The sequence below is a fragment of the Carcharodon carcharias genome, chromosome 23 (genome assembly GCF_017639515.1).
Source record: "Carcharodon carcharias isolate sCarCar2 chromosome 23, sCarCar2.pri, whole genome shotgun sequence".
In the NCBI taxonomy this organism is placed as follows: Eukaryota; Metazoa; Chordata; class Chondrichthyes; order Lamniformes; family Lamnidae; genus Carcharodon; species Carcharodon carcharias.
This window is the reverse complement of record NC_054489.1, coordinates 11,981,546-11,994,624: the sequence shown is the minus strand read 5'-3', so window position 1 is coordinate 11,994,624 and position 13,079 is coordinate 11,981,546. Positions and strand designations below refer to the sequence as shown.

The 13,079-nt window shown below is 43.7% G+C and overlaps 1 protein-coding gene across 2 annotated transcripts in view; it reads left to right on the top strand.

Moving 5' to 3' along the window:
- Positions 1-4,428: 4,428 nt before the first annotated feature.
- Positions 4,429-13,079, top strand: part of wipf2b (WAS/WASL interacting protein family, member 2b) — a 60,502-nt gene continuing 51,851 nt past the window's right edge. The window contains exon 1 of one of the 2 annotated variants that reach the window (XM_041173282.1): positions 4,429-4,515. The gene's annotated coding sequence lies outside the window, so the exon portion shown is untranslated. The remainder of the gene's footprint in view (positions 4,516-13,079) is intronic. The other variant, XM_041173281.1, reaches the window with a different exon arrangement.

Here is a 13,079-nt window from a genome sequence, read left to right as displayed (position 1 = left end):
TCATCAAAGCCTTGGTTCAAAAATGGACAAAAGAGCTGAACTCCAGGGGTGAGGTGAGAGTGACTGCTTTTGACATCAAGGCTGTATTTGATCGAGTGTGGCATCGAGGAGCCCTAGCAAATCTGGAGTCATTGGGGATCAGGAGGAAAACTCTCCACTGGTTGGAGTCATACCTAGCACAAAGGAAGATCGTTGTGTTTGTTGGAGGTCAGTCATCTCAGCTCCATGACATCGCTGCAGGAGTTCCTCAGGGTAGCATCCTCAGCCCAACCATCTTCAGCTGCTTCCATCTGGAATGCACTGCCTGGGAGGGTGGTGGAGGCAGGTTGCCTCACATCCTTTAAAAAGTACCTGGATGAGCACTTGACACATCTTAACATTGAAGGCTATGGGCCAAGTGCTGGTAAATGGGATTAGTTAGGTAGGTCCGGTGTTCCTCACGTGTCGGTGCAGATTCGATGGGCCAAAGGACTTCTTCTGCACTGTGATTCTGTGATTCTGTGATTCTGTGATAAGGTCAGAAGTGGGGATGTTAGCTGATGGTTACACAATATTCAGCACCATTTGCGACTTCTCAGATACTGAAACAGTCAATGGCCAAATGCAACAAGACCTGGACAATATCCAGGCTTAGGCTGACAAATAGAAAGTAACATTAGCGCCACACAAGTCAGGCAATTACCATCTCCAACAAGAGAGAATCCAACCATTGCCCCTTGATGTTCAATGGCATTACCATTACTGAGTTCCCCACTGTCAACGTCCTTGGGGTTACCATTGACCAGAAACTGAACTGGACTAGCCATATAAATAATGTGGCTACAACAGCAGGTCAGAGGCTAGGAATCCTGTGATGAGAAACTTACCTCCCGACTCCCCATAACCTGTTGACCATCTACAAGGCACAAGTCAAGAGTGTGATGGAATACTCCCCACTTGCCTGATTGAGTGCAGCTCCCACAACACTCAAGAAGCTTGACACTGCCCAGGACAAAGCAGCCTGCTTGATTGGCACCCCATCCACAAACACTCAGTCCCTCCACCACCAATGCACAGTTGCAGCAGTGTGTACCATCTATAAGATGCACTGCAGAAATTCACCAAGGCTCCTTAGACAGCACCTTCCCGACCCACGATCACTACCATCTAGAAGGACAAAGGCGGCAGATAGATGGGAACACCAGCACCTGGAAGTTCACCTCCAAGTCACTCACCATCCTGACTTGGAAATATATCGCCGTTCCTTCACTGTCACTGGGTCAAAATCCTGGAACTCCCTCCCTAACAGCACTGTGGGTGTACCTACTCCATAGGGGCTGCAGCAGTTCAAGAAGGCAGCTCACCATCACCTTCTCAAGGGCAACTAGGGATGGGCAATAAATGCTGGCCCAGCCAGTGAAGCCCCATCCCGTGAATGAATAAATGAAAAATAACCTCCTTAAAACATACCACTTTGACCAAGCTTTTGCTTATCTGACTCTTTCTGTGGCTCGGTGTCATACTTTGGTTTTAAAGATCCTGTGAAGCGTTTTAGGATATTTCATTACTTAAAAGTATTTGTACTTTTAAATATAACTACAGGTGGAGTGTCTTAGTACCGGCAATCTTGGGAGTCCATGCTGGATTTCAGATATTGCCAGTTTTCAGAAAAAAAATTGGAATCTTGATTTGATGAATTGGGGCATGAAGTCAAGAGAATAAGCTGCTTTAGAACACAAATTTAAGTGTTTTCTATCTATCTGGATTTCTAGCTTTTCTCCAACACCTTCCTGCCAAGGAGCTCCACCTGTTCTTCCCATTGATGCTAACAAAGCTGGATCTGACATATTGGTTTCATTTTCAGGTAGACTCTTCTTACTTTTACTGCAGGCTGATGAATTCTCATTCTCCTGCTTGGTTTTAACTCCTATAGTTTTCTCTTCAATGGCATACTGCCTTTATCCTTACTGAAAATATGCCCTCAAATAGATTAGGGAGCTAAATATTCTACTTCACTGGATTCTGTAAGAGACTTGTTCTTCCTGGGTGAGTTCTGTCTGTGCCATATTTGCACTGACTTCATTTCAAATCCAAATCATTTTAATGAACTCTCTCAGCGATCTCTGGGAAATGTTCAGCCATCTTCATGGTCAGTAAGGTTGACTCGCAAGCTGTGCTGGATTTAAAGTACAGGCATGCTTGTGAAGCTGCCAGAGAGCTAAGCTAAGCTAAGCCAGTTAGAGCATAGGAAACATTAGGTGCACAAAGCGGATAACTACTGGGCACACCACTGTGCAAATGCAGCATCTCCTCGAACAAGCCAGTAAGTTTTTCACTCATTTAATAGCACTTAAAACTCTGGCATGGCCCACTTAAAAGAATATCCAATTTTTGGCACTGCTGGTTTTCGGATAGCCTGATTTGAGGTATTGTACTGCATATAATATATATATATGACATAACCAAGGGTATACAGTACAGAAAGGTGCCAAAAGCTCTAATTCAAGGATGCTATCAAAAGATACATGAAATCTGTTAACATCAATCATGGCAAGTGGGAAACTGTAGCTGATGATCAATGCAAATGACAACACTGTGGGCAGGAATTCGCCACTACCAAGGCAAGATATAGTTTCAGAAGCCAATGAGGACACAACTGGAGTATTGTGTGTAGTTCTGGTCACCACATTACAGGAAGGACATAATAGAGAGAGAGTGCAGAGGAGGTTTACAAGAATGTTGCCAGGGTTAGAAAAGTGTAGCTACGAGGAGAGATTGGATAGGTTGGGGTTATTTTCCTTAGAATAAAGAAGGCTGAGAGGTGACTTGATTGAGGTGTAGAAAATTATGAGGGGAATAGATGGAGTGGACAGGATAAAATTGTTTCCTTTGATGGAGAATTCTAGAACCAGGGGACATAGATTCAAGATAGTGACAGAAGGTGTAGGGGGGACATGAGGAAGAACTTTTTTACGCAGAGGGTAGTGGGTGTCTGGAATTCATTGCCCAAGTTGGTGGTAGAGGCAGAAACTCTAAAATCTTTTAAAACGTACCTGGATCTGCACCTTAAGTGCTGTAAGCTGCAGGGCTATGGGCGGGGTGTAGGGAGGCGGGATTAGAAAGGGAACCTGGGTGTCCTTGGGCTGGCATGGACAAGATGGGTCGAATGGCCTCCTTCTGTGCTGTAACTTTTCTATGGTTCTATGGTACTAAGCTCCAAAGCAGACATCAACCCTGCAAACAAGGCATTAGCAAATATCATCCCACACCACCAACAAAGGATAAATTCATGTGTGGTGCTTGTGGCAAGGGTGACCAACTCTTATGTAAAAAAAGTAGAGGGACACTTGACTTGGAGGAAGGGGGTGGGTTTGGTCAGGGACTGGTTTGTACTGTCCATAAGAGATAGGTGGGGGGGGGGGGGGTTGGTGTGGGGGGGTGGTTGGTGCTGGTGATCATAAGGGCAGACAGGGCTGGTGGCCACAACTCCCCCTTAGGGGCAGTTGGTCATCCTGCCTTGTGGCAGACTTTGCCTTGTTCAGCCATCAAAACAGATGATCTCATCTGACCTCACCAAAGTCCTGAGGCTGCATTCCTATTATCTCTCACAGGTGAAGGGACGTCAATCAGAACTATAAGTTGTTGTTGTTGCAAAACCCTTTGGGAATAGGGTTGCCTACCCTCCAGGATGAGCCTGAAGTCTCCAGGAATTGAAGAGCAATCTCCAAGGGCACGGCTTTGTGTAACCCTGGAGAAATATCATAGGGGGATTGGAAAAGATTGATCGCTTTTTCCAGTTGCTTTCAACATTCCTCTTTACCAGAGATATATTGACAAGGGGAAAAAAAAGGCTGGCAGTCAAGCATTGCCCAATTGGGTAATGAGTCTTTTTGCTTTCCAGTTGGCATGAGAAGGCAGTGGGTCACAAGGATGGATGTCTTGGCCGACCAATGGCTGAAGTGTGGGGGCCAGTCATACGCTGGAACCTCCAGGAATACATTTAATCACAGTTGGCAATCCTATCTGGGAGGCAAGCGAGAGGCTCTGCCGATGTGTGGAAAAAAGAGTCATTTTCATTTACTCCTCCCGGGCGCTGGGGGGCGGTGCTGCGCTCAGCGACAGCAGGCGCGGCGCGGCGCGGCGCGGCGGACGCGCACGCCGCGCTGACGCCCGCCCGCCCGCTGCGTACGCGCGCGTCCACGCTGACGGCCCCGGCCGCCATTTTGTGGGACGCTGGTGTGTATATGTGTGTGAGAGAGAGAGAGAGAGAGAGAGAAAATTTCCGGGTTTGTTGATGAGGAAAAAGTTGGCAGCGGCAGCGGCAGCGGCGGCCTCAGCACTCGAGGAGTTTGGCGAGAAGGCGGACCGGGGATTGACGGGCACCGATCGGAAAGCGAGTTAACCCCTCATTTCCCCTCTCTCCTCCACCCCCCCCCCCCCCCCCCCTCACCCACCCAAACCATAGCATCAATAACAAGCCCGAGCCGGCGCCAGGCTATGTGACCTGGGGGGGGGGGTGGAGAGAGAGAGAGAGAAAGAAAGGTAAGCCAAACGGGGGAGGGCATGAAACTCAGCCCTTGGACTCGGGGCCTAGTGATGGTGCGAGGAGGTGAATCTAGAGCTGGGGTTTTTTTTTTTGGGTGTGGGTGTGGGGGCAGGGGGGTGTGGGGGGGGTGGGGGGGGATGTATTTCAGCATTGACATCCCTGAAAGGAAAAGCATATTAAAAGAAAAATCTTGAAATCCAGGTGGATGGTGTAGTGGAATTCAGAGGGGAAGGAATTTTAGTCACCTGGGGATGAGGGCTGGGTGTTAAAAGAGGGCATTGCCCTCAGTAGCAGGGTCCACTCTCAGGCTCTGGCACAGACGCATTGTTTTGGGGGTGGGAAAGACCCTCCTCACAGAGGGGGGTGGGGGGGGGGTGGGTGGAATCCAGAATTGGATTAACTGGAGATACAGGTGAATAGTACGTGTTTCAGGTAACATTTGGGGGCAACTCAGTGCAATTCTCTATCACAGAGAGCTGTGGAGGCCAAGTCATTGAATATATTTAAGAAGGAAATAGATTTCTAGACTCTAAAGGCATCAAGGGGTAAGGGGAGGGTTGAGATAGAGGATCGTCCATGATCATATTGATTGGCGGAGCAGACTCGAAGGGCTGAATGACCTACTCCTATTTTTCTATGTTTCACTCCTGTAACTGGGGATGAATTGTTTCTACTATTTTTCTGTGTTTCACTCCTGTAACTGAGGATGAATTGTTTCATTTTGCTGAACATCTGTTTCCTGGTCTCTGCTTTTTGCAGTGTGGGCAAAAAGGATATAAGGGCAGTGTAGAAAGAAGGGGAGAGAGAGGTGTGAACCTCGAGGCCTTTGAATTAGCAAACTTATACCTGTTGGGTCCTACTCATTTTAGGGGTGAGACATACTGTTTTCTGACCCACTTTCATGCATCATGCTTGTTTGCAATTGGTTCGACACATGTTGATTGTTTTTACATTTCTGCATTCTAATTTAGCGGGAAATGTTCTGATTAGAATGGAGGATTCCTGAAAAAATCAGGTGTATTTTGCTGAAGGTTTTTTATTAGGCTTGATGGCATTCTTGACTTTGGAAGTGTCAGTACCTGTGCCATTTAGGCCTTGCAATCCTAACACGATCACCAGGTGTTTTTCTCTGGGTGGCAAATGCAACTCAAAATGTGTGTGACATTTGGTCTTTTGACACCTGAGAGTGAGTAGAAAATATTTCCTTTGGAAATATTAAAAATATCCAAGATGCTAACTTCAGAAGATTGAACTGTTAATTTGACCTCGATTGGGGTCCAGTGTGTTAATGGAGTGAAATTTATCTTAAATACTAACAGGGATTAACAGCAAATAGCAAGTAAAATACCTATTTAATAGTTATGTAGTTAGGTGTATTAAACAGTCTGGGGAAAGGTATTGATATTACAATTGCATGCTTAATTAGGGAAAGGGAAAAGAAGAATTCTGTTAAATATTCTCATGAAAAGGTTTCGCCCAAAACATCCGGAGGTTATTCAACTTGTAAACTGAAAACCCAAATACATCTGAGGATTTGTGTATTATCGCAATTAAACCAGCTGTCTCTTAAAGAGTGATATCATAGGGAGCAGATTACAATCTGGGATGTACTGCACCATTCCTATATCAACAGTCTAGGGCACCAATTGATTAATGGATTACAGCACATAAAAGTAATTAAATGTATCCTGATTAAAAGCTTTAATTGCTACTGGGCTGAATTAATAACTAAAAATGAAAAGGATTTGCATATGAGAGGACAGCAAACAATTGAAGTCTGTTTAAAGTATTGAAAATGAGCAATAGCAGATCTAGTATCAAAGATTAAAATTGAGTGGCTATGCAAATCAAGAGAAATTTATCAAGGTAGCATCTCTTTGCTAATATAAAGTGCACATTTCCATTTCTATAGGGTTAAAATGCAGTGGCTTGCGTCTAAAGGGTTATAACCAGGTTGCAATTATTGAAAGCTTGGAGTTTTCCCAAGTGTATGCAGAGGTGGTGCTGTAGTTTAACCAGCTACAACTGTGCAGTTTGCCAGTACTGGTAAACATCTGACTGCTTACCCAATAAGGACCACTGAATTTGAGATCACTGCGTTGCAGGTTTATCTGGGACTGAAAGGGCCAAATATCAGTCAACAGTGACAGACCTACCCCTCCAAGTTCCATTAATGAGTCAGGCTGGCTGGTCAGTTGTCAGCAGTGCCTTGGATTATTGTGGATCTGCCTGGCTCAGGTGTCTGACTAGGATCATAAACTAAAGTTTGCCAGTTGAGAGTGACTTGGTTTTAACCTTTTGTTAAATGTTGTCATCTTGGGGCCAAAGTGATCTTGCTTGTACTGCATCTATCCCTAACTCTCAAATGGATAGAAACTGGACAATCATTGGACGACTGTGAAGCGCAGGTTTCAGCACTTGAAGGCAGACAGTAGGTAATGAGATAAAAACAAAAACAAAAAACTGTGGATACTGGAAATCCAAAACAAAAACAGAAATACCTGGAAAAACTCAGCAGGTCTGGCAGCATCAGCAGAGAAGAGCAAAGCTGACACTTCGAGTCCTCATGACCTGTTGAAGGGTCATGAGGATTGAAACGTCAGCTTTGCTCTTCTCTGCCGATGCTGCCAGACCTGCTGAGTTTTTTTAGTAGATAATGAGAGTAGTTAATGGGCACCATGGTGATTAGCACAATTCCCCATAAAATGTGAATGTATTGTTATCTTCCTGCCTACAGCATGACTGTACATAATACTTCAGCATGGTTCTACCAGTTGCAAGTACAGATCTTCAGAAGTAACTGCTTGTCTCTCTGCAATCCAATCTCAATAGGCGTTGAATCCTGGATAAATGCTCATAATCAGTCTGCAGGCAATGCCTACTGACAACTCTCATGTTAAGCCTAAGAGCTTCCTCATCATCTCCCTGGCATCACATATATTTTGAATGTTTGCCTTAAGTGTGATGGAAAGGCACATGCTTGAGAGTTTGTGATGTGTCAGACTGCCTTGATCTCTACGTCCAAGCCCAGCGTTGCACAGCAGGCTTATCATCAACAACTGCTTCATCCAAGTTGTCATGTGAAGGGCTTGGCTAAATACACATGCCTGATGTGAGTGACTGATTGCATCCCTTGCTTTCTGTCACCATTTTGACCTTTCTGCCACAATCAAAGCTTAACTACAGAGTGCCTCTCAACTAAGAACCTAAACCTGCCTTCTAGTTGCTCCCTTGTTAAAGATGCATGCAACTGAAATATATAGGTCACGATACCAGGCTTGTTAGACTGTACTTGGTCTACTCTTGGCTGGGATGTCAATACGAATATTATAATTGGGTTAGGGATAGGGAATTCAGCTAGGATTCCTGCTCCTGATATCTCTCATGTTGAAAAGTGCATGTACAGCAGTTGGATAAAAATGGCCCAAACAAATTACCACCTTGGCTCGGATGTGAAAAATGGATAGTAAAGTGGAATATCCAACAGGCAAGCAACCTCTTTCAGAAGAAAAGAGAAAGTAAGATTATGACCAGAAGTAATAGAGTACAGTAATTATGGCTGAACCAGAGGCACTGTGTAAAATAATGACCAGGCCTAGAGGGAATAAACTAATAAAATCTAGGGTGTAGATTCAGAAAGAACAGGAAGTGATTTCAGATAAATTCATTGAATCCAGTGGGGAGAGGAAAAGGGAGCAGCAGTATGATTGCACAACATTCCTACCAAACCCCAATCTGCCAATAGAGTGAAGTACAAAATAATACAGGTTTACTCCGGTGTGTACACAATGTCAGGGAGGACTGACTTTTGATGCACATGTTATTTGACGACTGAGACAACCTGGGAAAGTGCTGTTAATTCACTCCCTTGTTTACACAGCGTGTGCTAGCCCTCTGCGGTGGCTTTGGCATTGCAGTACTAATACACCCACTTCACAATTACTTAAAGCCTGGGAACTCGTGCTGGTATGCATTCTGTATAAAAATTAGCAGACTTGGGCAAGTAGTACTAATGCACGCATTGTATGAATACCATGAGCACCATCACCTTCTTGTTCCAAGTGACACTCATGCTAAATGGGGTGAAGATTAGAACATTTTATTCTGTTTTCTCTACTGGAGATACTGCCTTGTTCAGGAGTGATTATACCGGTCAATCCGCAGGTGCCTTATTCAAGTGATCATTCTTCATTGAACTCAGTGTAAATGCTTGAACATGGAGAGCTTCTCGGCTGAACCTGATCTTGTTCTACCTCAACATTCATGCGTGTGATTTTGGCATGAGTTATTGGCTAGTCATCTGTGGCTGATTTCATTTTCACCTCCCTAGCTTGGAGGGCTGAGTGCAATTGCCACACCTTTCATTACACTTCAACAAAAATCAACTATTTCAGATTGGGAATTGCAACTGGAGTTTGCTAGTCTGTGCACTGCTTTTCCACCAACTGACACATCAGGGGAGCATTCGCTTTGTTTGATCAGCATTTCTTCAGTTTATTTGACATGCCAAGGAAGGTGAGTAAAAACAGGCAGCAGCCTTGAGAGAGAAAATTTGGTGAAATCCTTCTCTAATCCCAGAGGCAGCCAAACTATATATTTAAGACGATAAACTCTGACCATTTGCATGGTGACTATCTTGTATTCCAAATAAGATCATGGGGCAGTAGAGTATATGCTTGTAGCATGGGGCGATAGTGGCATAGTGGTGATGTTGCTGGATTAGTAATCCAGAGGCCCAGGCTAATGTTCTAGGGACACGGGTTCAAACCCCACCATGGCAGCTGGTGGAATTTAAACTAAATTAATAATCTGGAATTGAAAAGCTAGTCTCAGTGACCGTGAAACCATTGTTGACTGTTGTAAAAACCTGTCTGGTTCACTAAAGCCCTTTAGGGAAACTTGTTGTCCTGGTCTGGCCTACATGTGACTACAGACCCATAGCAATGTGGTTGACTCTAAACTGCCCTTTGAAATAGTGTGGCAAGCCCATCGGTTCAAGGGTAATTCGGGATGGGCAGCAAATGCTAGCCTTGCCAGTGATGCCCACATCCCATGAAAGAATTTTAAAAAGCTATGTTGATTCCAATGAAAGTGGGTGGGGGAGAAAGCCTAGCGTAAAGATTATGATGTCTGAGAAAGCATTGTATCTAGAGACAAAAACAGTGGTCATTCTTGCATTAATATTTAAGTCCATTTCTAAGTAATATCAGTCACAGTGGGTTATTTTAAGGACGATTGTACTTAGCTGTACCTGGCCAAGTGCAATTTATTTGACATGCTTAACAAACAGAACAGCCGCAGTTGGTAAACACAGCAGTTTTAGCCAGCTATCAACCTAGCGAATGTGAACAGAGAAAACCGGTTGCTACTGGACTACAGAGAGCCATGTTGTGTGTGCCATGGTTCCTTAATATCATTCGAAATAGTTATATTGGCTGTGTGATATTTTAGTGCTATGGCCACTGGTACCAAGGGCAAACATGTCACTTTTTAGGCTTCATCTTACTCAGCTGAATGCAGTAATGAGTTAGCAGCATTTCAGGTTACAAGTACTCAAATTTAAATGTAAGACTCCCAGTGCTGTAGTATGCACAAGGAGATAGAGTGAACCTGTTCTGGGTACCCTGTGCACTCGAGGCAGCTGCACATTATTTGAAGCTCCGTAGATAAATGTGTTATAGAACCGAGACACATTCGTTCCCCAAGTTCAACTCCTGGTCTATTATTCTAGCCAATTTCGTTAAGGTGGTAGGAGTACAATAGTAGGTTACAGCACTTCCAGGCGGATACTAGTGGGGGCTAAAAATTGCTCCTATATGCTGTCAAGCAGTTGTTCCTGTAACTGTGCAAGCGTGGACTCTGGATGGAGATTAGACACGACACATTGCTGAAAATATCACTCATGCTTATTGTACAGGCTCCTTACAAAAAGATGAGCTACTTTACTTTGGTATAGAGGACTGTTCATTGCATCTGGAGCCCTACTCCAGTCTCAGAAACTTTAAAGCAAAACATGACAATAAGCTGCCCAAGGTCAGTGATTGTGACTGGTATCCAATTTGACCTAAACAAGCTTTCACTGAGAAATGGGCTTAGATATTAATGCCAATGGGAAACCAACTCGCATTTTCATGTTTTAATGTTTTAGAATTGACCACCAATTATTCTGATCTTTATTTTTGATCCAATATTTCACCCCACCCAAAAATGTAAGCCGTATCATCTTCAAAAAGGTTGCATTTTGCTATAATTTTTACTTAAGGAAGAAGGAAGTATCTAAACATTTGCAATCTACAAAAAACATTCAGAGGCCTCGTGCTTTTGCTGTAAACCTGAGGTCTTCCAAAATTCTGCTGCCCATGTCCTAACTTGCACCAATTTCCATTCCCCCATCACCCCTGTTTTTGTTGACGTACACTGACTCCCAGTTAAACATGTCGACGTTTATTATTTGGCCCTGCGCGTTAAGAGTGGCTGCCCAGAGCTTATCTGGTGTCCATACAACCATACAAGTTTTAATGGTTTGGAAACGGGACTTGATGAGCATTACAGCAGTAATTTAAAATAGTAAGAAAGCACCACACAAATGGTCAATGACACCCTACTTTTTAACACACAGTTTTACTGGATAGTTATGTAGAACAGGCTTCTGATTTGTAAGCTCTTTAACTGTTGGCATTGCTAAACTGTCAATATGCATTCTTATTAAATAACATTGTAATGGAATGTCTAACGTGATTGTTGTGGCACTGAGTCTCTGTGAACCCTCAGTGCACAAAGTGAAGACAAGTACAGGTTCAACTCACTCAGTATCCAATCTGAAATGAGTCAAGTGGAGGCTTTGGGTGTCTCTGAAAGTGGACATTAAAGGCTTGAAAAGTGCCTGACTGACCCTTAAAGTTGACTACGGGTATCCTGTGCATCTTCCCTTGTGGCTGCAAAGAAGACAGGATAGGTGAACTGAATAGGAAAAAAATCTTCAGAAGAGGAAGGGGGGAAATTAAAAATATACCATGGTGGGTCTGGCATGGGATTTTTTTGTCTCTAGTGTGTCTTAAATGTCAGTACTGAATCAAGTCATTCTTGCTTGTGCTAGACACTGATATGCTATGTTCTCCTTGCCGACCTCCCACATTCTACCCTCCATAATCCTCAGGTCATTCAAAGCTCTGCTGCCTGTGCCCTAAATTGTACCAAACCCTATTAACCCACCACTTTTGTGCTCTTTGACCTACTCTGCCTCCCGGTTAAACGTGCCAAGATTTATTTGGCCATGGACATTTAGAATGGCTACCCAAACATGGTATTAAGAGCTTGCCTGGTGTCCATACAACCATACCATAGTATGTTTCTGTGCTTTCCTGGAAGGGAGGAATTCAGAATAGCACTTTATTTAAAAAAAAGTAGGGTTAAAAGCAGAATCTTTTATGGAAGTGCAGCTCTGGTGCAGCGGCTTATTCTGCCTAATTTGGTGTTAGCTGAGGAGGTTTGATGTTTTCTGAATGATTATTTGTAAAATGGATAATGACTACATGGTTATATTTAAGGTTTTTGTAAGTTTCAGGCTTGCACAACCCAAAAAACTGTAATCTTTCACATTTCCCATTGCACATGTAGACACAAATCAGTGTGTGTACCAATTGTCGTCACGACACATTTTCAGAATGGCAGATGTCAGCCTAACTCCACTGATCACTTTTAGTTGTATTTATGATAAATCGATGGCCATATTTTATATGTTAATCCAATAAATTAAAATTCTTGCTGACAAAATACTTTGGTGCGGTAGAGCATTTATAATAACATGGTTACAGATTCACTACCAACAGTGCAAGGAATTATATAATTCAGTTTGGTCAGCAGGTATGGGGTAATTGCATACTTTTGCTGGTCCCTGAGAAGTGCTGTTTCATTGCATATCATTACTTTTATTAGGGGAGTTTATGCCCACAAGGAATGTCCAAAATCACTTATAAAGACAGTTACAGCTAGCAAAAAGAAGTAATTACAGCCCATTGTTATGAACTGGATTCAAACCCATCAACTATAGGCAAAAGTGAAATGCCTTCACCTTCTGAACCACCTGGGCCTCTTTTTACTTCTGTGGACATCTGAGCAGGGCACGTCATTTTGCTTGGAGGACCTAAACTCAAAATTACCTAAACTGTAGGAATTAAGGGACGTAATCACTATCAACATCCTAGGGTCACCATTGACCAGAAACTGAACTAGACTAGCCATATAAATACTTTGGCTACAAGAGCAGGACAAAGGCTAGGAATCCTGCAGTGAGTAACTCACCTCCTGACTCCACAAAGCCTGCCCACCATCTACAAGGCACAAATCAGGATGAGTGCAGCTCCAACAACACTCAAAAAGCTTGACATCCAGGGCAAAGCAGCCTGCTTGATTGGCACCCCTTCCACAAACATTCACTCGCTCCTCCACCAACAAGCAGTGGCAGCAGTGTATACCATCTACAAGATACACTGCAGAATTTCGCCAAGCCTCCTTAGACAGCATCTTCCAAACCCACGACCGCTGCCATCTAGAA